Raw genomic sequence first — 27821 nt, 5'->3', positions numbered from 1 at the left:
TGTTATTTGATAAATGAGGAAATAAGAACAGACAACCCTGGACAGTAATTGTCTATATGGCTCAAAATATAATTAGCGTGGTCAAACATTAAGTGTATTTTTCAAAAATAAAGACATTTAATCTCAGTTTGAGAATTTTGAAGCCTATGCTGTTTATAAAAGCCCACAAGAGACCATTTTCAGTCATTTCTCAGAAGTCTGACTTGACATCGGGAAAAGTGTCAAACATATAATACATACTGACTGAACCTGACTGAATTATTCGACAGTAGCGCACATGCTTCACATTTTTGAACTGCACTAATATTCTGTGTGTTCTATTTCACAGTTTTTCTTGAAAATAAACCAAAAGCCATCGCTTTCATTTTAGATTCACACTATAATTGGGTTAATTACCACCAAGCTACAGTTATTAAAGAAAATAAATTTTGCAGGGCTGATTTTTGTAAATGTTGAGAGCTTGGCTGTATAATGAATGCTGTGAATTGTACCCCTGAGGTGGGAACTTTGTTGCAGAGATTTTCGTAAATGATTCACAAGACAGCTGTCACTTCATGGCTTACTGCCCAGCGATGTTCCCCATAAAAAGCGTCAACTTCTTCCTCATGCATATACAATACTTTCTCTCTCTTTTTTTATCCCTGTTCAAGAAACTTGCTGGAGGGGAAAAAAAGAGGAAATTTTCTACCACTGGCACTGGCGATCCAAAGCGTTTTTATCAGCAGCAGTGATATTGACGAAATTATTTTGCCTCACCACGGAGTGGACAAGGTTATTCTGAGTGCTACCTCCTCTGTTCAAGATTGATATTCCAGTCCTAGTGAATCAGATTGTATTTTCTTCAGGTTACCTTGCATCACATTCTGCAGACAGGACAAAGACTCATTTCTGCACGTGCCTTTGGTCCTTCTGTGGTTCTGTGTGTGTAATTGTCAGCATTGCTTTCAACATAACTCTGAATTACCTGTCAAAGAATGTTTTTTGTTCTATGTAAGTGAAAAAAAGAAAAAAGAATACACAGGACAGCAAAAAACAGATAGCTTTGCATACACCCACATGTAGTACAGTCACTGTGTCACTGTTGTAAGTGAGACAACAGGCCCTGGTTCTTCCCTAGCAGCTGGTCTGGTGTTTCCGAGGCTGGAGTGTCGGTGTGACACCCTTCATCATTTTCATACAGAGGCTTCAGCAATTTGGAAAAATTTTCCCCGTAGGAAGTGCATTTTATAACTTTACTTAGTCCATGTTTTTTTTAATGTACCTGTACCTCTGCATACAACAACAAACACTTAAACATACATCCTTAGATCAAACCACTTTTTCCCAGGCTGTCCGTGTTAATGCATGCACAGTGTCGACGGTGGTGATTCATGTATGTGATTCATTTAGACGCAGACGCAATTATTCAACGTTTCATTAATATTCAGAGGCATAAACATGTAATACTTCATAAAACAACTCAAACATACAGTTATTATCCACATTTCCCCTGGGCCGTGTTTGCCGAAGTGCATTAGTTTTTAGGTTGGGAGCAATGCTGATGTGATAAATGCTTGTGTATTTTTACAAATCGCTTCACTAGGAAGCACCATAAAGTGAACGCGATGTCAGAGTCTAATGTCAGTAATTGGATATCAGAACAGCTATTTTTAGTTACTTTACCACAAAGCTCCTTCTAACCCTCTCTTATCACAGTGATTTTACCAATGTCAATGTAATTCTCACTGATAAAGTGTTAAAGGCTTGTTGAAGCTGACAAGACATGATCATATTCAAGGACAGTGTTTAAAGAGAATGGAGAGATTTATTAAATATCCATATTCATATTGTTATGTAATTCATCAGTATCACAACACATATTAAAATCCTCAAAACCTTCTTTGAAATCCAGACACTTCGTAATTTACATTCAATGTGAATTCCAGCTCAACATTTACGATCAAATGCAACTGAATATTGTGCTTACTCTGACATTTTTTGCATCATTCTGAGACAAAGTCGTGTGAATCGCCCAGCTTCATTTCGTCTTCCACAAGTTAAGTCAGATAAACTCTTGACTCTGTTCTGCTCAGTTCAAAGTGAAGACGGCTCTCGTGTGCATTGATGGTCTCGGAGATGAGTGCGTTTGGTGACAGAAGGGGGCCTAAGATGGATTAGATATGGTTTTATCAATGAGCAACAGGACGGCATGGCGGCTTCAATTTCTTATCATATTGTCTCAATTTGTAAAGCAGGGAGAACTAGAATGGAAAAAAAATAAAAAAAAACAGAGGAAGCGTGGAAAGTGAACCAAAAGAAATAAAGATCTTAAAGCAGAGTGGTAGGACCATAGTTTCTGGAGTCACAAGTTGTATTGTTTTGTAAAGGTGCAGCTTGGATCTGAATGTCAACTCGCACTGAATAATTTCCTGTGCCAAAGGCAAGCCATGTGGCCTTCTATGACAATGAATTTCTCGACTCCTCTTTAAACCTGCATCTTTATTAGACCACCTTCTCTTGAAATAAAGTTCATATGACATTTTATGTTTCTATTATTTATGAGCTGGGTGGCTGTTCATTTTATGGGCTCTTGCCTCCCCCTCCAGGCTTTATTCACCACCCTGCCATCACTCTTGTGCCGTCGCCTTTTCTTGTCACATTTTGTTTCAAAAGGTTTGATTGCTCCATCTCTGTCCCAACAAACAGATTAACATAATTTGCATTCAGCCTCCTCACATATTTGACAACCTTTTATGGCATTAAAATTTCCAGCCATTTAAATTGTATCTGACCTTCTTGATTAATTTTAGCTTTGTGATGTAAAAGACAGAAAATGATATATGCCCTCCCTCACCAGAGAAACAATATTTATTTTTCATAACTGTGCATTTCCTTAATATTTTGAGTTACAATTGATTTTCCTCTCTCACAATTTAACTCAATTTGTTTTGACACATATTTCCCACGTTTGCAAATAGCACAGAGTCTGGATATTAGAACATAATGCTTGACCCAGTTAAGCTAAATCATTTTTATCTGTGGCTATGTTATTTGTCTTAACAGTGACCACTGACTTCTTGGCTTCTGTTAAGCTACTTTTGGAGTGAATTTCTTTTTTATTCATTCTTTTATTTTTGCTGCTCAGTTAATGCCATCCCAGCAATTCTGACATTCAGTGCAATAAAAAAATGATATAAATCATCATGTGGAAAACAACAATCACTTTTAAGCCTTGAGACACAGTCTACCAAAGTGGGAACAAATCCCTGACTCTAAATCCCCAACATTTTTCTAACAATACATGTTTTTTATTTTTTCCTCTTGATGATTTGTAATACACTTATTTCTTCTCCTGTTGTCTGAGTTTTGGGGATTTAGGAGCTTGTGCTTTTTGCCCACTTACAAGCAGCTCACTAAAAGCGGTTCCGATGTGGGGTATTAGTCTCCCAAAGACACATGAGAAAAGCCATACAGCAAAGTGCCGTATGTTAATCTGTAGCATATGGCTTTCAAATGACCACTTTGTCTGTCTGAGATCTAATCTGCTATTAAAATAAGCCAATCCCGTTTAAATACTGCAAGTTTAATAAGATTAAAGTTTTAAACGTGGTCCATGATGCATTGCAAAGCTAACGACTTGACAAGAAGGTACAAGTTTATCAACTTACAGATTGTGATCAGTTGTTTGTGAGCGATTCTTATCCACATAATATTTTATGATTTCTGATCCCAAGAAACGAGTAATCTGATAAGACGATAGCACAATTTGAAGCCTTTTAGGCTTTGGAAAAGGCTGTTTCACTTGGCCAGAGGCTTTTGAATCTTATTTTGTAAGAAAATCTACATCGCAATATGTGGTAGTCAGTTCAAATCTGGATCATGATTGAAGTTCAACTGTCTATTATTTTATCAAGCATTGATCTTAGAAATGACAGCACAATGAGAAAAACAGCTTTTTCTGGGAGAGATGCTCCCAGGCCAGAGGAGAAACATTGTATTGCCAACTTGTTCTTTGATCTCTTAGGCTTCTTCTCCCATTGAAGAAACCTAAGCCTCTCATTGGATGATTTCCAATGAGAGGCCTTCGGGGGCATCCCAAAGGCCCCTAACTGCCCCCTAACTTGGAGGGAACAAACTGCCTTTTTCTAAATAAGTCTTCTCTAGACCCATAGAACACATGTGACCAGCGTAACCAAGTTCTAGGACCTCCTATCCAAACCTCGATTAAGCTTTTCCAGGGATGTTGATGCAGGTCAATAACCAAAGCACATCTCCTGACCTCCTTTACTTAACTTTTAGACCACTAACCTGGTCTTCTACTTCATTGAGATTCTCCCAGTCCTCCATGTGTCATTGAAAAAAGCATTTTAACAATTACAGTCTAACACTGAATTGTAATAGTCTTAATGCTGTCATCCAGCACAAAGGTATTCCTGGTAGAGGAGACAACAAAGTTATATACTGCTTCCAGAAAAAGCAAAGTGCATTTTGTCATTCATACAATTTGCTTAGCATGTGATTGTGTAATAAGAAAAATGTTACACTATTCGGTACAGTTGGCTATATTAATTATTCATATGAGCCCAATCTCAGTTTCACTTTGAGGGTTCTCATATGCAATTAGATGTAATAAATGTGCTTCTTAATTACATTCATTTGTGCAAATTTCCATTCCCCGCTGAATTTTTCTGGGGAAACATTGTGACACTGACCAATGCCATATCATTTGCAATGTGACTAAATCCATTCAGCATAGAACAATTAGCCGTAATTAGTGTTACAATGTCATCAGCGACCAGAGGGGAAGACTAAGCTGACATGCAAGGAAAAAGAGGACCCTTGTTCAGAGTCAGAAGTCCAGTAATGCAGCAAGAGTGAGATAATTGGCTGACCACAGGTTAGAAATATGATGAACTGTTGTAGGACTGTTGAGGTTTTTTTTCCCACACTTTTATTCAAGTGAGGTTGGCGGAGCAGGCGTTCTCTTTAATAGCAATGCCACACTTAATAAGTGCCAGTTCAACCTTGTGCTTTTTCCAGGCACTACATCATCTACAGCTGACAAATGAACAGTTTCTCCACAGTAATTAAAGAGTGAAGTGCCTTGCTTAAGGGTACATCGCTGGTGGTTGAAGGATTGGAGAAAGTTTTTCTCATTTGTTTCACGCCATGACCTCATATATTCTCATGGTATCAGATTTATTCATAAAGTGATTTGGATATTTAATTCATGCAGAACATGAAATCGTTATGCAGGCTATTCGTTTTGCCACAGTTATCTGACAATCTACGCACTAACTTCTCCAGATCATTTTCTTTTTCCACATTATATACACCAATATTCCAGACATATATTAGCTTTTTGATATAAATAAATAAAAGCCTGTGCCTTATGGCTCCCAAACATCTTACGACTGCGACTATGGGCATACCCGAAGCATCAGGGGAGATATACCTACATAGATCGGACCTCTCTTTTTAAGATTTCAGATAATTTTTTCTTCCTCTGTCCTTTTTTTTTGTTTGTTTGTTTGACCGCCAGAGTAAGAAAGGATTTAAATGGACTCATCTGTATCCTTCTCAACCGACTGGGATTTGGTGGAAGTGCTCTGTTCTTAGAGGTGAGGTGGAGGGGAAGCCCCATTTTATCTGGTTCAAGTGCCACACCAGTTGTCTTGAAATGAGAGAGACAGACAAGCTATTGATCTGGAGGAGTCAACTCAGTTTGCAGAAATCTCTCTCAAGCCTCCTTCAAACCCTTAAAAAGTGTCATTTTAGAATCCTTCTTTTTGCAGCATTGGGCTATGGTCTTTGCTCCCTTACTGAAGGCGACTAAAAAGTTGAGAAGGCTTCTTTCTTGTGCAATGATCCAGATCTCACCAGGACAAGCCCAGCAGAGACATTAGTGACAACTAGTTCAACTTGAACAATAACTGCCATGTTTAAGCATCAGTTTCAAATTGATTTAGCAGCAATGTACCTTGAGTTTTTCTTATGGACACTACACAATTAGTATACCCATCCCAAAGTTGTTACCGTGTTCAGTAAGTCTTGTGTCTGTCTTGAAGAGGGATCAATAGGTGCCAACTTTGATCACATCTTGGAACAATGTATTCTGAACTCGGCAGGGCTGGAGAGAGACTTCAAACAAGGGTAAACCCTCAAAGGGCCTAGCCAACAATTCACTTTGTTCCATTCACTTACTCTGTGATTCTTAAACTGAAATGGCCTGAACAGAATGTTAAACCTCATGAAACGAAGGATAAGAAATATGAAGAGAGGAGAGATGAGTTATCTCAGTCCTCAAACATATCTGATATGATTTCAGTTATGTCATTTAAAAGTCCAGTGACGCACCAGAAACCCTTCAAGAATGCTTTATTAGACACTAAAGGTGAGAGTGAATATTTTCAGTTGTTGCCATTAAATGCATCAAAGCTCTCAATATAATAAGTTACCAGGAGTTATAAACGTCGAGGAAATCATCACCACAGATCTCTGCAGAGCAACATTTGGAAAATCCTACCAAATCCTACTTTGATGTTTCAATGCAGTTGGTTTATACAGCAGAAAGTTTCTCTCCTTCAGAAGCAGGAGGAAGACAACGGAAGCTATCAAATATAGATGTTGTAATGTTTTATTGAACGACTTTTGTTATAGATAGCCTCTGCAAAAATCCCAATCGTTTTCATTGTTGGGCTCTGAGCTTGGGAAGGCATCAACATGTTGGCCCGCGGTAAAGCTTTTTCTGTTCCTCCATCCAACCTCTCACAGCAGTGTATACCCTAAATTTATATATTCAATTTCAGCTGTGTAGACTGTGTGTGAATACATGAGTTCCTCATTTTAGATGTGATGCTTGTGTGTAAATTCTGGCATGATATTGGAGGTAGGCCTCTGTTGTATTTTAATAAAGCCCATTATGCTCCGGTTTGGGAGGTGTCGTATTTCAGTATACCCATTAGTATGGTTTATTGTTTTTAACAGAATTAGAGAGGACAAAATGGGCTTCGAAGGAGTGTAGCTCTTCTCCTTTTTCCTTTCTCCCCACTCATCCCTCCTTTTCTTCTCTCCTTTGAGAAATCAAGCAATAGATACATTAGAATGCATGGTTTCATCCCTTTCTCATTTTTCACATACAGTTGGTTTCAAGGATAAGGATGGCTTCTGCTCAGAAGGACTTATTGACCAAAATAACTCTCCATCAATATGTCTCCTGAAGGTTGAGCAGACCATAGCATCTCAGGGGTTGCATTTTCACCTCCTCTCTATCTTTAACGTTATTGACCTAGGAAGCTAAAGCCATATGACCGAAGCCATTTTAAGCGTCTTTGTCCTTAAAGAGAGACAATATTGATGCATCAGCGCAAACTGATTGTTACAAGCACGCCGACAAATGAAATTTTGTGTGCTGATGGCATGCTGTAATCAATACAGGGCATTGCAAAGTATCGATGCACATTAGGTCATGTTCCAACCAGAAACCCTCTTTTTATTTTATTTGGAATTATGTAACTGGACAACATAGAATAGTGCATACCTGCGAAGAGGAGGGAAAAAATCTAATATTTTCAAATATGTTTACAAAATAAAAATCCAAAAAGTATTTCAGTCATTTATATTCAGCATCCTTTGGATTCTTCTGAATAAAATCTTAGCTTTTCTTGACAAGAAACCTGATCAGTAATGAGATGAACCCAAAATGTAACTTTGTGACTGACATGCAGGAGGCGAAAACCTAACACCATACATCGCCCATAACACTTACTTTGAAACATGCAAGTGGCAGCATCATGCTGAGGGAATGCTTTTTTTCTGCAAGGACGGTCAAGCTTACCAACATGGATTGGAAGGTGAACTAAATGAAAAACGTGATATGTAAACCTGTTAGAGGGTGCCAGTGTTTGAAACCGGTGTGAGGGTGGTATATTTACTGTATATTTATGTCCTATATATGTATATTTATGGCTTATTTAAAGTCTGATTCTAAATACACTTGAGAATGTCAACCAAGATTTGAAAATTTCTGTTCTTAGATGCTCTAAAAATTGGAAAGTTAAATGACTGGTCAAATAAAAGTTGAAAGTGACATATTCCAAAATATTATTAAATAGAAATACCACATTTTTGTTTTTAACATTTTTTAATATGGTACCATTTGCCTAAATATCATGTATTATTGTTTTCATCTGATAAATATTTAAAAAGTACTACTTTGTTGGAAGTCAGATATGTCACATAAAATTGCAAGAAAACTGGAACACAAACGTACACTACTGGTGATGATATCACATGCAAGTTAGAGTTTGATTTTAATTTGTATTCTGGGCTCTCCGCTGACACTTAATACAGGTGCTGAATGCACAAGCATGTATGGGATCTCCCCTCACTGCACTGTATGGGACCCTATCCCGACCCGATCAATGTATATACTGACTGCTTGATAAATTGGGTATTTGTGGACAAATAGATCACGTCAGAGACCACTCACGGTTTGGTAATGCTGACAAATGGAGTGAGAGTATGGTGAGACAAAGGACAAGGAGTAGGGAAAGCAATAGAGAAGGAAGTGAATGAGGTTTTTCAGATGGGAAACGGTGAGTGAGTGGATCCTCAGGTACAGTGGGCCCTTCAGGACATTTGGCTTATCAGAAAATGAAAAGGGGATTTTGAGGGGCTTGACACTAAACATCCAAACCTGCTTGTTGTTTTGCCCTCTCTGACAAGAGAGGTTGCGTATTCAGCACATTCACCATGGTGTATGGTGTTTTCTGCACTCATGCCCGACCTCTTTTGAGAGGCACCTGTGGGGACCTCAAGGCGAAGTATCACTCATGAGGTCAGTCAGCTGTCGGCAATTCTATGCATGAAGAAGGCAAATAAGATATGTACACACACACACACACACACACGCACATATATATGATTATGTACTGCAAGGCAGTACATGTCCTTTTGTCCCCATTTCCCCTGAGACACCTGCAGGATTGCATTGATTTGTCCTGATTCCATTCAGTCAGAGTCCCTGCAGGATTTCAAGTGTCAAACATCTGTCAAACTGAGGCACCCTCATGCTGACTTATTTGGAACACGTGTAAGAGCTAAATTTTTACAGATTTCACTTTGGGAAAGGGCAACGGACCAAAGAGAACCAAACAATGTCTGCATGTGAGGAGAAGCAGTGGAACTCTAAAAGACACATGAATGTATACTTCTGATTTTGAAGACAGTAAAAATAAATTCTGACATTTTCTAATAATAATTTTGATCATTCTAACTGGCCAAAAACAAGTCGAGTCTCATTTGACATAGGATGTGTCTTTTTAGTCAGTGTACGTACATTTCTGTGCCCAACTGTCTCTGCAGTATTTGTAGCATCCCATAGTTGCAACATTCACCCCAAGATGTATTTCTACAAATCCAATTTAAGTGGCAACTTGACATAGCTAAATAGTCCATACTTCATTTTTAAATCCATTGCAAAACAATGATAGTTATGGAAGATATAATTCTTGACTCTTTAGATTGATAATGTGTGCTTTGAATTAAACTAATAAAACAAATGAAAAAGAACCAAGAAAACAAAACAAAAAAAACAACAAAAAAAAAACAACTGAGTAAAAGAAAATCAGAGAGAATTAAATGTTTTTGCAGAAAATAGACTGAAACATCTCCTGAATCCAGTTTCAGGCACTTGTGGTAGCTATGTCTTTGTTATGATAAAATCACTGCCCTCTGTGACTGTGCCCTTGATTCTGCAATTGGCTTAACTCGGCAGGTCACCAAGGGGAAGCAGATGTTGTCTTGAGGCATGTCCCGGTGCCGCTGTAAGGACTCTGGCTGGTCTTCCTAAGCTTTACAGGTGCAGAGGGGATGGTGGATGGGGGGTTGGAAGTGCACTAAGCCATAGCTAAGCTGCCACAGGACAGAGCTGGGAATGTTTCAACAAGCAGATATGCTCATTTTGATCCACTGAGGTATAATAATTGATGATCAGGCCTGCTGTCACATCTGGGATTCACTGGTCCATGCTATAAAGTGCCCTTACAGCAACACATGGTGGTGGGGACAGAGGTGCTATTGGGTCTCATGCTGACTTCTATCCCATGTCCTTTAAAAATGAAGATCAGACGAACATAGGTCCATACAACACATCACAGAAAACCTCCCCTTGCACCTTCTCGTCTTACATGTGTTAGATGTACAACTGAATTCACCCTTGAGGGAACACAAAAATTTGATCACTAAAAGCTCTTTTGAAAATGATGTTGCCTTGAAGCCTCTTATGGTTATTACGCTTGTCTATATAATGGACAGGAAAAGCACACGCAATAAATGTCTGAGATGAAGGACAGGAGAGATAAAGAGGAAAAGTAAAAGACAGCCACTAAAATGCCAAAAAGAGTCAATTTAGAAACATTTTAGTCCTACAGTAAACAAAAATGCAATTCAGTTTTCTGCGTGCATCGTAAAATGGATCTTGCAGACCACACATGGGCAGCATCTAGGCTCTTTTAAAAGAAACGGGGAAATGTCCCGTAATTGTTCTTTTAATGAATCTACAGAGAATAAAAGAAAAAGGGCTGCAAGGAGGGCTATAGTAAAACCCACTCCTTTTTAAACTCCAATATTTCATCATGCTTTAAGCTCTAAACCTGACCCACTTTTTCCCCCTTCCTCTGTATATTTGTTCTTGCAGTACTCAAAAAAAATAAATGAATCTCACTGTTTTTTTGGGGGGGAGCTCTTGATTAATTGTTATTATTTATATTTGGCAAAGCACTGGGATTTCTCATATGTCAGATAAGAAAAGAATGAAAGGCAAGCAACTATAAATACACCTTGATCAACACGAGCAAACCTCCCACATTGCAACAACAGCTACAACTAAGAAGAGAAAGTCTTGCCACTGACAACCTCAGGGCCTTTGAAAAGCTCCCTTCAGTTGTGCATGGTTCTGCGGTTGCAACAGATCAAACAAAAAACAGACCAAAAGGAGAACAACCAAAGCCTAAGCAAAAAGTCTCCCAGCATTTCTTTTATGAAACAATTATAAATGTAGTTTCTCGGTATACATTCCAAAAATGATCAATAGATTTCCATTATCCAGGCCAAGTTGGACCAAATTTAAACCACTGCCTGGCTTTGTGAATTACAAAAAAAGAGCTCTCATCCATGACTGTTGTCATTGTTGGTCCTCAGTGATCCGATCAGATTTAAAACGTGCCATTCAGCCTCATTGATTTCAGTTTACCACAGATTGCAATGAATAAATTGTTTCTTTTTTTTCATCAGTAGCAATTACCAAACAAAGAAAGCTAATATTGCAGCACATTAGAAGCCATACAGTTTGAACAACAAGGTCTGAGCTACTTCTACAATGTTGCTTGAATTTTTATGTAAAATACAAATACATTCACTTTAGCAGAGATGTGAAAATGGTCAGTACTGATAGAAGAAGGACTGCAGACAGAAGATGAACGCTTGAATTGGTGCTTTTGCACATTTAGACATATTGATCTGACCTGCATTCTTATTTTACTGCTACACAGGAAATTGTGGCGAGGCACCGGTTTTCAGACTCAGGTGTTATCTTAATGACCTAAATAAGATATGATTCACTTAGAAATCATAGTCAAATTAGGAACTGATCTAAAAACTTCAATGATAGTCATAGTTTAATGACAAACAAAATACTAAATTGTATAACAATCATTATTATTTAGGCTAACCTACAGAGATGAACACATGATTCAAATTGTACGTGTTGCAGAGGATTTTTGTCCTGTATTTTTTTCATTTCAGAGTGAAAGAAAGTTCTCGCATTAAGGAAACAAGACACTTTGATGTATGAAGTGAACAGTCAGAAGTGTGTGCATTTCTCTCTTCGTTTTGACAATTCACACATGCACCCCTGCTATAACATTTACTCTGCCGCTATAGTGTTACAGCAATAACTTAATAACAGCACTTAATCTCTTTAACCATGTCAAAACCATTGCAATACTGCAACATCTTTATTTAAAAAAAAAACATAAAAATATTGGACTGATCATTGCAGTTTGTATTTAATTCTCCCGCAGTCAGTTGATTGTTAGATGGAAACTTTCTCTCTTTGAATGTTGGGGAAAAAAGACCTTATATTTTTTTGCCCCAAAGATTAAAGCAGAAGTTTTAGCTTTTCAGTTTGACATACTAAAATTTTGATTTGGAAGCATAGTTATAAAATTATTTGATTTCTTTTTGTTTAGACTCTAAAACCAACTTCAGATGAATTGATTACAGTTGTCAATTGTCAAGCAGTGCCTTCTCATAATGGGAAATTATACACCACCGAAGGAAAATTAGGGTGTTAGCCGCCATCTTAGGAGCTCACTGGAGTGGAAGAGTCAGTGAATGAATGATTTGGCACACTGGAAATAAGGTAGGGATTTGTTGCACTGATTTGAGATACCATTCTGTAAAAGAATCTGTCATTTATCTATTTTGAGTGCTTCTAGGCTACTGACCGATTTGTTTCTTCACAGCTCATTAAAGGAGGGGAAACGGTGGGTTACGTTGTTTTTTTCATAGGGCTAAATTGAAATTACAATAGGAGTTGCAAAGTTACATATTGTGTAAGTTTGTATAAAGAGAAGAAGAAGTAGTTGATATAAACTCTCAATCCAGTAATTCATCACTACTGCCTTGCTAATTGTAGTCTATACCATGAAAACACCAGAAATACTGAACAAAACTATGGTGTAAATAACACGAGCACTCTAGAGACAGGTTTTTCCTGCCTCGCTTTGTCTTTGATAAGCAGTGCTAAACATATAAACCCAATCAGGGAAATATTCTACCTCTATTATTTTATGTAAAATTTAAGAACAGGCAAACATTTTTTTAAGTGGTAAAAGGTTAGGAAATTAAAACAATGGATTCAGAGAGTGCGGTAGTAGAGTCTTATTTGGTATTCTCTATCTTTTTAACATCAGTGAGAGGGATCACAGAAATGACGTTTGACTTGAATAAATCTAAAACAAGCTCAAAGTTCTTTGTTTTTAGATGTTCTTTTCCTATTTTTAAGAACTGTTACTTTTTTTATATGACAGTACAATAAAGGACTTCAAAGTTTTTGCTTTGATATATTTCTGTAATCATTACTTTTCTGTTCTGAAGGATTCATAGAATTTTTTTCAAAAGTGTAAAACGCACATATTTTACAGAACTCTGCCAAATTCCATCTGTCTTACCTTCAGAGCATCTGCCATTGCTTACAGGGCCATCCACCTCTCGAGTCACTGGGACTCTGTGACATCTGTCCCAGCAGATAGAGAATCAGGATAGGGCCATCCATTCTGTTAACGCTCCACTGAACTCTGTGTTATGTTCACCATAATTTGCTTTTGGTTGCCGCACCATCCCGGAATATTGCTTTGCAGCAGCTCAGACAAACTTGGCGGGTAGTAATGTGTCCCTTTTCGGCCATTCTGCGAGCAGATAATTTGATAAACCTCCAGACGTAATGGCTAAGTTGGATCCCGATAAACGTGGGTAGTGTAACAGGGGACTGGCATTTTCCCTAATAATTTCTGAAGAGAAGTTTTTTCCTATCAGGGCAATATGATATTGTCAAGAGAGAACATGTTTGGTCTGAAGGGAGTGTTTATTTTTTTGGTTGTGTATTGTTTTTTTGTGTTTTTTTTCAGTCTTGGGAATTGATGTGCATATTATCTGTTTTGTTACCATAATATGAAGATGCATGTGAATGTTGTATTTTTGATTGGTTCAGGCAATAAGTTCTTTTATTTTTGATTCAAAATCTATTTTTGAAGAGGAAAAACCAACTAAGTTTAGGCATGCAAACTGTTTCTTAATGCCATAATTTATGTTCCAGCAGTGCTTGGTCTTGCACTTCTTTAAACCAATAATACTCTTTGCTGCACACATATTATTCATTATTCCTTTTTGTAATATTTTGCACATTCAAATCAGAGCAAAGTCGGTGAAACTGACCATCCTGTGACCTAAAAGCTCACTCAGCTAGCACTCACTCACTTATGCTTTCTCTCAATCTTCTGAGGGTACACGCGTCAGCTATTCCTCATATGGTAAAATATGCAATCTGTGTCTGCCAGTCTATGAGCGAGTTTGGGGTTAATCCTCATGAATACGTGACTTTGTCTGCATGAATAAATAAAAACCTGCTCACTGGGTAATTGAGGTGCTGTGGCACTAACAAACGAGGACACAATTTGTAAATAGGATTTTTTTTTTTGCTCCCGCTGATCTAGACCCTTGGTGATTTATATCACATGAAAGGGCTTACTAAAATCATATTGATTCACTGTACAAGGAAGACGTGACATTGAAATGTTGAATTCTCCCCTCAGGACTCTGAAAAAGATCTATTACGTTTCTGTTTTTCATTTCTGTCAATTTGGTAGAAGCTCAAGGGTAGAAATGCCACTGAATTTTGATGGCTAATTTTGTGGCAGGTAAAAGAATTTTTTAATAACCTGTGATTTACATTCATATAAATCAGTATGAATTTTTGACAGCAGCTGAAACTCAAGACAGAGCACAGAGTGAAACAATAAAGAACGATAGGAAGCTATATGAGACCGATACTTATATCGCTCATGACTGAATCATCGTTTTAAATAAATCTTTCTCCTTATGCTGGTAGACATTTTTTTATATATATGTATATGAAACATAACATTTAAAAATGTTATGTTTTTAATATTTTTTTATATTGACATTTTAAGTATAATAACATTTAGATTTAGTGGTTTGCTTATGTGAAAAAATGTGATATTTAAGGTCAAAGACATCTTGTTTGCTTTTTCTATTTTTCATAATATCCAGCTGCTTTGTAGATTTTTTTCTACCAGGTGTCTTAAAGGCTGTGACATATACTTTAAGTACTGCATGCCGCAATTTTCTTAAGGGTTGGCAGTTGGTCTAGCTGGTGGGATGCGCTCCTTGGTTAATGGTTGGAAAAATGCTGCGGCATCACAGCTGAAAAGGTTTGCCATCCTTTTGTTATCATTGTACTTTTAAAACTAGTAAATAATATCTCTTGCAGCAGTTTCCTGATAATTTCTAGGACCTTCCATGTGCTCACCTGATCTAAGAACTCTGAACAAAGAAAACCAAGGCTGATTCTGATTCAGAACAGCCGGCTGCGAAATGCTCAACCCATTTGTCAAACACTTTGCAGAAGTTGGAAGCTAGTAATGGGACAATGCTCTCAAGCATGTTTTGAGGCATTTCACTTTAAAAAAGAGAGAACAACTTACTTTTTGGTGTTAAATATGTGAATGTATGACTAATTTTAGAAACTGTTGAATTATTTTCTTTAATAGCAATGGACGTGCATAAAAATGAACAAATTAATTAAGGCACCTGCTCATGGAATAAGAATTTATATAGTTTGTTCAAATCAGACATGAAATGAATAAAATACGCCCACAGTGCTGCAGGTGGCTTGATTGTTGTTGTGCAAACACTGAAGCAAGCTGACTAAGCAAATTTTCTTTAGTTATTTTGCATTTGGGGCAATAGCTCACACTGAGTGAAACTGCATGATTTATGTTATGTTCTCACTTTAGTGTTAACCTACTATACACGAGAAGCATTTTAACTAGATATTAAAATATTGTTTTCTGCCACACAGTACAGGAGAAGTCAGTTGTGACTTTTTATATGGGTGAGATGGCTCTTTGCCCATAGTGACTTTGTCAAAGAGGGCAGCACAAGTGCTCTGAAATAGAAGTTCAAACCTGTCTGTCATTTGAGATGTCAGGACTTCAGAGAATTTAAAGTTGTGCCCTAAATGCTGGAGGCGTGAAATAACTGAATATTGTTCTGCTTGGTCAAACATTTACTCCTTATCTATTTACTTACACTTTGCCTTATTGATCATATTGTATAACAATTAATACTTAGTTTTCCAACTTAAAAAAAAAAATCTCCATTTCATAGTGAGAAGAAAACACTCAAGACCATGTTTAGCACAGTTTAGGTTTGAGTGGGAAGTGTGAAAACAGGGATACAAAGGTGTTATCTTCGCCATGACAAAGACACAAAACACTGATGCTGATATTTGACTTTAATGTGTTTTGATCTTTTTCTGTCATTTGTCTTGCAGCATGCATGTTTATTTAACATTTCTGATGGGGTACATTGCAAAATAATGTACTGCTGTCTTTTAGTTTTTTTGGGGGGGTGGTGAATTAAATGTTAAAAGACTAATATAACTGTGGAGAAATAATAAAAGATTAAAAGTTAAGTATTAAATCTTCATACAATAATTTAGGCCTAGTGACAAACAGTGCAGGTTTGGATTTCTTGCCTACAGCGGGTTAGAGGTGCACCAGGCATTGGGGATCGAATGAGAGAATGTTTATTTCAGTCATTTTGGTCTGTAGTTATACTTCACCCTCAAAAACCTAAGACTCAACTTAGACTTGTATGTCAAAGATATGACACTTGACAGAAAAATTACTTGTAAAGATCTGTGGAGGGAGGTGAAAACTATGGTGAAGCCAAGAGTTCTTCCAACCTCGCAGCATTGGAGACGTTAAAAATGTAAATGAAAACATTTTATTCTATGGATCCTGCTTGTCCATATAGTTTTCATCACATTTTGGTTGGATAATTTTGAATCTAAATGTGAACGGTGTTTGAAGACTTTTGGGCTTAATTGTGTAAACATTCACAGTTGAGCACAGAAGGGGATCTCACCGCCCAGGTTAGTTCATGACAAAAACATCAATAAGAATCTGTCTCCAAGCTTTTAGATGTTTTTCATTCAGTGCTGCTCAACGGGACACCTGTTGAATAGTGTACCTTTCAAAAGCATTTAACGCAGTTAAGCAAAAATGTTTGGTAAGAAAATAGAGAAAAGAAAATTATTTTGTCTACATTTATATTGACAGATAAGGGTTCATTAGGCCATTAGTTTCTACATAAAATCCACAGTTTAAGTAGCGTTTAGAATGATTGTGAGAAATACAAATTATGTTTGTGATTGTTCAGGGTGCAACAGTCTTCATTTTGGGCTCAGTTGAGATGACAATAAATCAAAATGTGAAAATTACAATTCATTCAGGTCATTCAGAGGTTATAATTATACATTATCTAGATATGTTTGTTTCCTGCAATTTTTTTCTTTTATATATATCTGATAATTGTTGTGATATCCAGTCTGTACTGCCTTTGACAGAAACAATTACCCTTTTTAACACCAGAAGATGCAAGCGATGCATCATCGTTTGCATCTCAAGAGACAAAAAGGTGTAATGGCTGACAATTTGGCCAACATACACTGTAGCAGCAAAAAAAAAAAAAAAAAACACACATGGCTATTAGGATACTTATCTCACAAGATATGATGGCGAACAATGCCTTGGGAATGAGATAATCAAAGTCAGGCTGGACACCTACAGCTTTTAGCCCATCATTTACCACCATGGTACACTTTTCTGTTGTTCGATATCCCACCAATGCAAGCCTGGAGATGTGCATTGATTTCAGTGGGGGGGGGGGTTCCTGTTCACTGTCCTGCCCCTCACAGCTTTTCTGGACCCACTTATTTTCTCATCTTTCCTTGTTTTCTCATGAGACTTATGCTTTGCACAACGCATTTTCCATTACAGAATCAGTGGATGCAGGGCAAATATGATTGCATTGCATAGCGTCTTTCTCATCCTCTCTCTTTCACTCTGTATAAAACTCAGGCCAACAATCTGGCTACCTGAATGAGTTAGGTGACATCAGCTAAGCTAGCCAATAAATAAATCACCTTACAAATTGACATATATATGACACAAGCGAGACCATCTTTAAAAGAGTTGTTAAACACTGCATTTGGTATAAGAATCTCAGCCATGATTGGTATTGACAAAGCAGTGTGCCCATTCAAGAAAAAAAATATGGCTGACCATATTTTGCTTTTTCCTGCGTACTGTTTTGGGAGCTCTTTCTGTCCAAGCTCAAAGAAATTCAAAGTTTTTAGTGCAGCGGATCACATTCTGAAATCCACATAACAAGGCTCCAGGTAGCAGTGAAGCTTGTTTTACTGAAGGTTTGATCTTTTAAACTAAAAGAGATGCAAGCCAGTAAACAAAACACTGTGATGAAATGTGATCTTTCACTTTCATGTCTGTTCATAGTAACACGTACAGAACCACAGACAACATTTTTAAAGCAGCGGTTCTGAAAGTGTGGGCCGCATTCCCGAAGGAGGCACCTTGTGGTATCAAAAGGGGTGTATTGGATCCTTTCACAATTTTGTTTATGCTGATTTTTCTTCCTGTGACACCTTTAAGGAGATTCAACATAGCAAGCAACGTTTTCAATCAGTCTGAGTATTTAAACCTGAGCTGCACAATTGAAGCTTCAGGAATTATTTTATTTAATTTTTTTTTTTAACACAAGAAGGAGGTGTTTTGGCGTACTATCTGACAATTACAAAAACATTAAAACTGCAATAAAAAGAGCAGTCAAATCTGATATGAACATGCCACACTGATTAAATACTCTGTAAAACACTGTTGGTGAGATAAATCTTTCTTGTTTTTGTAAAACCAAAAATTAATTCTCCAGAAAAACATCACCTAGATATACCCTTAGTATGAAATAGAAATTATGGTTTAATTTGTGATGTAAAATTTTACATCAACATGACAAAAAAAACTCAAATAGAAGGAAGAGAGGGGGAGAAGGCTTGCAACTACCAAACAATATAGCACACTGGAAATTTAAACCTTCTGTCTGCAGTATATTCTAACCTGGTAACCTAGACCCACAGCTTGCCCAAGGCTGTCTTACATGTGTTGTGCAGCTGCAAGCCAGGCAGAGCATTTTTTTTCTGTTGCTCTCTTGAGATTTGGTATGGCAGGGTGAGAAACCAAAGAGCAATATCTTCATTCAGGTCAAGATAATATCTTTGAATTCTGTCAAGCTTGTGCAATTCCTGAAAGAAAGACGAGGAAGGCAGAACAATGAAAAAAACACATTGAAAAAAACTGTGTGAAACATTGTAAAAACAACAACTTGTAAATACTAATTTGACTGGCTCTTGGAGATTTTCTCTTTTTCTGTTATGTTGATTGCTCATCCAGAAAGGATGAGGCTGCTGAAGGGATGCAGGAGGATGAGCATACGGAGTTTAAGGCTTGAGTTTAGGTTTCTTTGGAAGGCTGCTTAATATTTCTTAATAGGGTTGAAAGGACGCTTGAGGCAAGTCAGTGGAGATTCTGCCTTTCTCCCTTGGATTATCATTTTTAAGCAGCTTCCTTGGGAGCATCCAGAATGAGAGTTTCAACAGCTAAAGATAGGGGGGAAAAGACCTTAGCAATTTAGTTATTTCACCAATTTACCTCATCTCAAAAGACTGACAGAATCTGCTCCTGATTCAGGCAAAGAATGGCCAGTTCATTCCTAAATCCTTCGAGAGGTTCACTTTTTTGAGCTATTCTAATTCACTTGACATGCTGATTATCAGCATATTCTTGATTTATATATTATTTTGGAAAAACAAGTCAATGTCACAGATTCTTGATAAAAGAACAAAAACATCATCTCATTTCGGAAAAAAAAGTATGATTTATATAATTACGATGAAAAAGCAAAATAGTATCAGTATTAGAAGTATTAGTAACTCTTGAAGATTTTTCAGTCTTTGAGAAACACAAAGTATACCAACACAAACTATAGAATAATTGTGAAGTGGATGGAAAATTATGGTTTTCAAATATAAAATTATGAACAGCGTTCACAGTCCTCTGAAGTGATACTGTGTAGAAGCTTCTTTTTTCTTTTTTGCTGCCCTTGTATTTTCTAAAGACAGAGTATTTTGCAAAATAGAATGAAAATAAATTTCAATCAATCTAAATGTGTCTGTTAAACATTTAAGTTTTCTAAAAAATGTGGCAATTAGATTTTGGCATACATGCCATTCTAACACATGAATATGCTTTAATTTAAGCCATGTCATGTTAGTGCTGACTGTATGTTTAGTTAACATCTTGCTGGCAGGTGAATGTCCACCCTATCCTCAAGTTGTTTTTTAGCTTCTAGCTGTTGTTCTTCGAGGGACATTGTGTATAGCTCCATCCATTGTCCCATTAAATCCAACCCGCAATCCTGTCCTATTGATTAAAAGTATCCCAGCAAGATACCACCAACATTCCTATCCTTCATAGGGTGTTTTTTGGTTTTTATTATTTTTGTGTAATGTTTTCTAAAAATCCCCTGAGGACTTCACAAAACTACTGTAGTTATACTGAGATTAAATCACAAACACCTATGTTTCACATTTGATAAACTGTTCACCGCAATTTATCGGTCTGGGTTTTATCAAGCGGTAAACGAGTAATATGGACTAAATACACATGTACACCACACTTTTCAGATTTTATTTGTAAATAAGAAAAAAAAAAACATATTTTTTCACTTCGACTTCACAGCTCTGCACTACTTTGCGTTGGGTTGATATACAAATTTCCAAAACAATGCACTGATGTTTGTGGTTGTTTCATGACATCAGTGGCAGAACCTCAAGTTGTATTGACACTTTTGCAAGGGAGCATACAAATACACAGTGATGACAGCTCAAGAGAAAGCTGCAATTTTATACTGAAACAGAAGGTGAAATCACAATTTTGTATTCCTATTGATCTTCGGCAGCAACTGAATTACAAAGGATCCACGCAGAGGGGCTGCATTTTCACCCCACTGAGCCATGGTAATACACATAAGACAACTCTGTTCTCAATAGGTGGAAAAGTCTGAACTGTGGAACTACAGGTTGCCCCTTTTCTGATTCTACCTTCAGAGCAGTAGCATTTGCAATTTTCAACGGTGGCAGAATGTAAGCTCTGGCTGTGATTCCTCTCTTTGCTGGTTTAATGTTTAAAGAAGACATGCAATTTGAATTGCTGCAGAGCTCATCAATATGAAATTGGACTAGTGGAGGGAAACAAAATGTAAGGAGGCAGCGCAGCAGCTGGTATGCCTCCTTCCGCACACCAATACTCCATTTCATACTACAGGAAAACAGAGGAAGACTTTATGGGAAAACAGAAATCCTCAGGCTTTTCAACCTTCAGGGGATTTCCTATCAGCTGAAAACAGTCTTGCAACACAGATCTGAGTATCTCCAGTTTACATCTTGAAAGAAAATGATGTTAAGGGACAGGACAACCCATTATTACATTTATAAGGTGAAAAAAAAACAAGCAAAGCACTTTTTGTTATTCATTTGAAAGGAAGCTTTAAAATCTTTTCGTAATGATATTCAGTTTCAATCAATCCATTCTAAATTTACAAAGTGTTTTAATGTGCTAATTATATGAATAAACAGATCTGTTAGCTTGCATTTAACACTCTAAATCTATGACGCAAAAATTTCTATGGGCATCTGAGCTTGTTATCTGTCACTCAAATGATGATCCAGTAGCATCCATAATGCCTCCAAAGCCCACCCGTTGTTTTCTGCTCACAGATCCTGCTGTGCCTGAAGATTTGTCTGCAGCAGCAAATTATTAAATTGTATTTTTCATTCTCAAGGGTTGTCAGCAGTCGGGCAACAAACAGAATTTCCCAATACGATGTTGATTACCAGAGGGAATGTAAAATAGAAGAGCCTAACTGCTAAACAGGAATCCCCCTGGCAAATTTTGATCAGTGTTACCTATTTTAAATCTGTTTGTTAATATCACGCCAGACTTGCATTTGGCTGATAATCAAGCTCTCTTCTAACACAAATGTTTCTCAGCAGAAGGAAATAATTTGTATGTAGAGACAGTCAGAGTTCAATAGACTTTCTGTCATTGACTCCTTCAGCTGATGAAATGTGCAAGGCAGCGGGGCGAGAGGGAGCCATTTGCAGAGTTGACAGATCCCATCATGGATGACTTTAGCATACCTAAGAGCTGCTTTTTCCCTGCCTTCTCTGTGCCCTCTGCAAGTGATAGGGGTGATGAATCAGGCTTTATGGGCCTTCAGGATGCCGTCGAGGCCAATCCATGTGAATCACTGTTAAAATCTGACATAACTTGACCGGCACCTTTTAACAAGTTCCAAGCTGTACTACACCCACATACCAGGTACATTCAGAGCACTCCCTAATACACTTTGCCCTCCTGAGCTTCACACTTAGTAACTGTATGTCAAACCTGGCTCTTACCATAAGTAATAATAACACACAAATATTTCTGATTGCAGCTGGGATCAGGATCTCCTGTTTTCATTTGTTTGCTGACTTTTCATTGGTGTTACATGAAAAGCTGGAAGAACAGCTTTTGATGTAACAGCTTAGGTTATGATGGATTTTTCTACAACTAGGGCTGGTGGCAGATCTGTGCCTCTGTGTCCTTATTCTGAACTCTTTCCTTCTTAAAAAGACCACTAAACATAAAACAACAAAAGCAAGTTACAATGGGGATTAAAAAAAAATCTAATCACATATCTTTATAATTTCTTTTCTGGTTCCTAATACATTAACATGAACAGGGTTAAAAAATAATAATAATAAATAGAAAATCCCATTGTACTCTCTTATTCTTTCATTCTTATCAGAGGCAGATGAGTTAATCTTTTTAAAATTGTTTCTCTTTATTAAAACCTCGAAGAGATTGCTGGCAAGGAAAACTCATGCAAAGGCAAATAAAGTTTTGGAAATTATAAATAAGGAAAATGGTAATGTAATAAAAGCAAGTAACTGTGTATAACAATTGCAGTTAGTTAAGTCTAATGGAAAGTAAAATGTAGTTCAGTGCTTTTTTTTCTTGTATAAAACAACAATATTGATTTTTTTAGTTATTTTTCTATTAAAAATGTAGCTGTGCTCGACTCAAACAGAACAAATCTCGTTCCATTGATGTTCTGTGCTTGAACCATTTTGCTCATGTTTTGTGACGTTTGACTGCAAAATCGACTAACTTTAAAGGGCATAGATAAATATTTTTATAGCGTTTGCTTTCCATCTTTGTTCAGATTCACTTTCTGATTAATTTCCATGCATTAATGTAATATATAATTTTTACTAAAATGTGTTTTTTTTTTTTACATTTGTGTTAAAACCGTCACCATGTCATAAGTGTTTGGTATGAGAATGGTAATCTGTGAAAGGATTGTGAAAGGATTGAGCTCCTCCATCTCCTCCCTAAGCTGACATTACCATCTAAAGAAAGCACTGCTTCTCTTCAGTAACAACTAAACAGAGTCCAGAGGAGGTTCTTACTGCTGTTAATCAATCTCATGTATGTACCACTAAATGTGCTAATGGTGAAGAAACAGCTTACTGTCACAAGAAAATTATTTATCGGTTGTTATTAGTGGATATGCTAACTAGCCTGAACATTCATGGCAGTTGATGATATATGTATGAGCACAGCTTCGGGAATGATCTCTCAGTGCACCAAACTCTGGGATTGCCGTGACCTGGGTATCTGATGCCTCTCAGCTCTGATCTTGTTTGATTTCTGCGTTGACGCTGTGAAGCCTCAGTACAGCACACACTTACCACATGTGTGTATGTTTGTGTCTCAGTGTATGTGGATTTCTCTTACGGTGCAGCAGCCACAGAGAATAACACAGCTTCATGACTGCACACTGGCCTTAAAAATAATGTGTTTTTTTTTGCAATTGTAATAAAAACAGCCCACAACCTCTTTTTTCACTTACATATTCAGCCACAGGTGAGCAGAAAAGTAATGTGGGTTGCTTAAGAAAGCTAACAAATTATTATTCCTAAAAAGAGACTGGACTACTTTGTATTTGTTGTACAGCATTAAAAACTATAAAATTCTGGCTTTTCAATGCATATAACACTCTGCATTTCAATATAAGCAGATAAGTGTGTCTGAGGCTACAGAGCTGTTTTCCTGCACAATTCAGCTGCTTTGGTCGTTTTATCTGGAAGCACTTTTGGTCTGACATGCTTTTTCTTCTTGTTAAATGTCACTGACAGGTTTTGACATGAAAACTTAGGTTAGCAGTATCCAACCTGTCATACTGTATTTGTAAACAGCTTACGTTTCCTTCTCGGCGCAAAGAAGAGAGGAGGTGAAGCCTGACAGCAGACAAGGGATTTTAACAAACATCCTTGCATGCATACATAATGCCCCATTTCAAAAGAGAGACAGTTTGCCGCTCCATTTCATATGTAGCATTTCTCAGAGAGCCCCAGGGATACCTTCTGTCCACACTGTCTATGGACTGCATGCTCTATACTTAGCAGCTCTGATTCATACTATATGGCATCAGAGTTCACCACACCTCCTATCTTTGCATCAAGGGAGTGAGTGATTTAGTGTAATGAGATTCTGTCTCCTGAGGAATCCACGTCTCCATGCAGAGTCAAAGTTTCTTAGAATAATCTATCTCATGATGAATTACTCCAAGTTTTCCATGAAATGAACTTTGGTCTTCTGGACAAACTTTGGACAGCTGCATTGGCTACATCAGCAGCTACATGCTGCGCTTATGTTGTATGTATATTGATTCACACTGCTGAGTGGTACCATCGCTGTCCTGCACAGCGGCAGACAAGGCCGATAGAAATCCTGTGGATTTCTATGGCTCAAACAGGTTTAACTGGTCAGCAGAATAGGGATCTCCTGGGACCGAGGGGAGTGGAGCAGAGGGATACATCAATTTCAGGTGAGAGGAGACAGGTGACCCTTGACTTTTGCCTCCCGCGAGCTGACCTTGAAACAAGATTTCTGTCTCTGAGCTAAGGCTTAAATCTTTCTGACTAGATCAATGTAATGATGTATAGAGTCTTTTACAGGAAGCTGAGCATAAGAGCTCAATATCTAAGCACAAAGGGACCGTTGGGACACAAAGTGTTTTTAAGTCCCTTCTCTGCGTTCTACATCTGTATATTTGTCTGTCTATCCGTCCATCCAGAAGGCCTAAACATCATCGCTGAGCCTACGGATAATCACTTCATATTAATACTTAATATTTCTCATAGTGTTCTAAAAAACATATTAAATGGCTAATAACTGCTGTAAAATAAATACCTAAGTTTAATAAATGTCCAATTAAAAATAAAAATAAGCTTTACTTTAAAAGCAAACTGGTTTAAAATTTTAATAAAATCTAACATAAAATTTCTGAATTAGTCAAACAAGAAGCATTTTCACTTTGCATGTCTGTCACTCTCTTTTTATTGTTGGGATTCACAGAAACACAACGTTCGATTAACGTTGTCTTACTGATTATCTTTTATGGGCTGTCTATGTGGTATGCTGACATTTGCCTTCTGTCAATTTGTCTAAAAATGCATCATCAATACCAAGAGTTTTGTTTCTTAAATTGTCATTGCTTATCATAAAGAACAATATGTCACTTTTAAATGCTTTTATTTCTTTTGGAAGATTTTCCAGATTTCTTTGGAAGGCATTTACAAAATTTTCATATAAAAAGTTGATAAATTGCAAAATAAAGAGTGAAGTGTGATGCAATGAGAGAATTAAGATGTGAACAAAAAATCTAGAGGTATGACAAAATCATTTGTTTTAAAATGACCTGAAGTGTAAAGACAATGGAAACAACATTAGTTACTTACTCAAGGTTTGTACATTTTTGGGTCTACTCTCTCATTGCGTGAAATTGACTGTTTATTCTTAAGTCATAATTATGTTTTTTTTAGTTCAACTCAATTCTCAAGCCTAAATCATTCTGAAGTTTTAGTGTCTGTGAATTACAGTCAACTGCATGGTGTTCTGCACCATACAGTTGTTCATACTTGTGTACGTTGGCTTTCAAAAACGGTGCAATATACTAATCTTCTGTTCAGACATATATTTCAATATTTTTAAAATGTAAAAAAAACTAACTCTGTTCCAGACAAGTGAAAGTAGAACTGAGCAAATCCTTTGCAAAACCTTCTAAAATATTATCCTAAAATATAGAGAAAATAATATTAAGTTTCACTGACTTTGTAACTGGATGGAATGAGGATTAAAGATGGCTTGCTTGTCAGAACACAATCACTCAACAAATTGATAAATCATAAAAAATGCTCTCGCACACTGAAAACTTTTTTTTTGGGGGGGAGCTTGTTTTTCACCAATGAGCAGACAGTGTGTGATGCATTATAATTGAGGATTAGACAGCAGGATTTGCAGGTTTACTAAATTTAAGTGTTCCTTGCACTTATGAAAATGTAGTCATTTTATCCAGCAACTTTAAACATTTTTTGACTGGTATAAAGACATTCACACACTCCCTCATGCAATTATAAGTGCATTTAGTGAATTGCTTTCTCTTTTTTTTCTTTTCATTTTTTTTCAAGGTGCTAATCTTCAAAGGTCATAGAGATAAAACAATGCATGCTAAAATATTGTGATCAAATGAAGAGAAACCTCAGAAATGTTACATGTTTGGACTACACTATTCAAGGTTGGGGAGGAGCTTCTGCTAACTCTTATTTCACTTTATTTTTACTATATTCTATTCAATGGTAAAATTAAAGAGATTTATTTATAGATTTTGAATTGAATGAAGAAAAAAACTGAAACATAAAAATCCTTATTAAACATTCAGAATGATTATCCCCTCATCAGTAACATTGTGGAGTTTAGTTTCTGATTAACCCGGTGACTCTATTTCAGCTATTGACAGTTCAAAATACTTGCGTACAGATGCAAACAAACTGCCATTGGGACCATAGCTCTTGGTACCAAGCATTGCTAATACAACAACCAGGTGGAGATTTGTATTTTCTCACCTTTGGAAGGAGCGAAAGTAAGCAGATGGCAGGCCTTTAGGGTCCATAGCACATTGTCGACAACGAATTACAGTCCAGAGGGGAATGGAATGGCTGATAACCTCCATCCCATGGTTCCATCTGCTGAATCCTAAGCAAGGAGAGCGCATGCAGACATGCAAACACAATGACATCCTACAAGTGTGATGAATAGGAAAAAAATTAAAGCAGCTTTACTATTGAATCAGCACATCATTTCCATTGCTCATTGTGAAATTGGTTGAATTCAAATTAATAATGCTGTCTTTTATGATTATTTGAATAAAAATAATTGGCGTAAAGCTTTTGTCAATAGCTCATAATAACAGAAATTGTGATGTAACAAACTAAATTATGGTCCATCAAAAGGACGGCATTTGTACCTGGGATACAAAGCAACCTTGAGACTGTTTGGCTCTTTGTAGTGATCCAGAAATTAAAGGCTTAGAAATAGCAGGCAGGCTTTTTCAAGAAGCACGTTTCTTTTGTGCTGCTGAAACAAAGTGGGTTGTCGTGCTCTATACATTCACCAGGTCTCAAAATAAAGCTTTCATGACAATGAGACTAAATCTAAATCTTACAGTGGCAGAACGAGGCAGTGTTCTCAGAACGAGGAAGAAAGGGAATAATGTTGTATCTAATTGCAGTTCCTCACTTTTTTTCCCCTTTCCAACTGGGTTTAATCTAGCTCCATTCATGCCTGTGCTAATCACAACTTAGTCAGAGCAGCAGAATTGCTTCCACACATAATTCACTGTTATAATTACACTGTGGGCACTATCAAGCTTTTCCAAAGCAACCAACACAAACAAAATAAATACAGCTATTTGGCTTTATTGAGATCTTTAATACATCAATATTTCAAGAAGTAAAGAAAAATGGAATTTATCAATAATTTTTGCCTGCTTTCCATACAGTCTAACGTTGTCCAAGCTGTTTTTGTGTGACAGGAGTCCCCTCTCCCTTCAAGCCACAGGATAACAAAAAAAAAATCAAAGACTCTGCTGAAACAACAGCTGTTTCTACTTATGTAAGGGCTGCAGGACGACTGTTCATATCCTGGCTCATTGAAGCTGTCACAAATCAT

General features: G+C 37.1%; 1 protein-coding gene across 5 annotated transcripts in view; it reads left to right on the top strand.

Annotated features, from left to right (window-relative positions):
- pcdh11 (protocadherin 11) overlaps positions 1-27821 on the top strand; it is a 203360-nt gene that overhangs the window by 147265 nt on the left and 28274 nt on the right. The window lies entirely within an intron of this gene.

This window comes from Poeciliopsis prolifica, unplaced genomic scaffold (assembly GCF_027474105.1).
Source record: "Poeciliopsis prolifica strain line A6 unplaced genomic scaffold, Auburn_PproV2 SCAFFOLD009, whole genome shotgun sequence".
NCBI classification, from domain to species: Eukaryota; Metazoa; Chordata; class Actinopteri; order Cyprinodontiformes; family Poeciliidae; genus Poeciliopsis; species Poeciliopsis prolifica.
The sequence above is the reverse complement of the archived record's forward strand: the minus strand, read 5'-3'. Positions and strand labels throughout refer to the sequence as shown.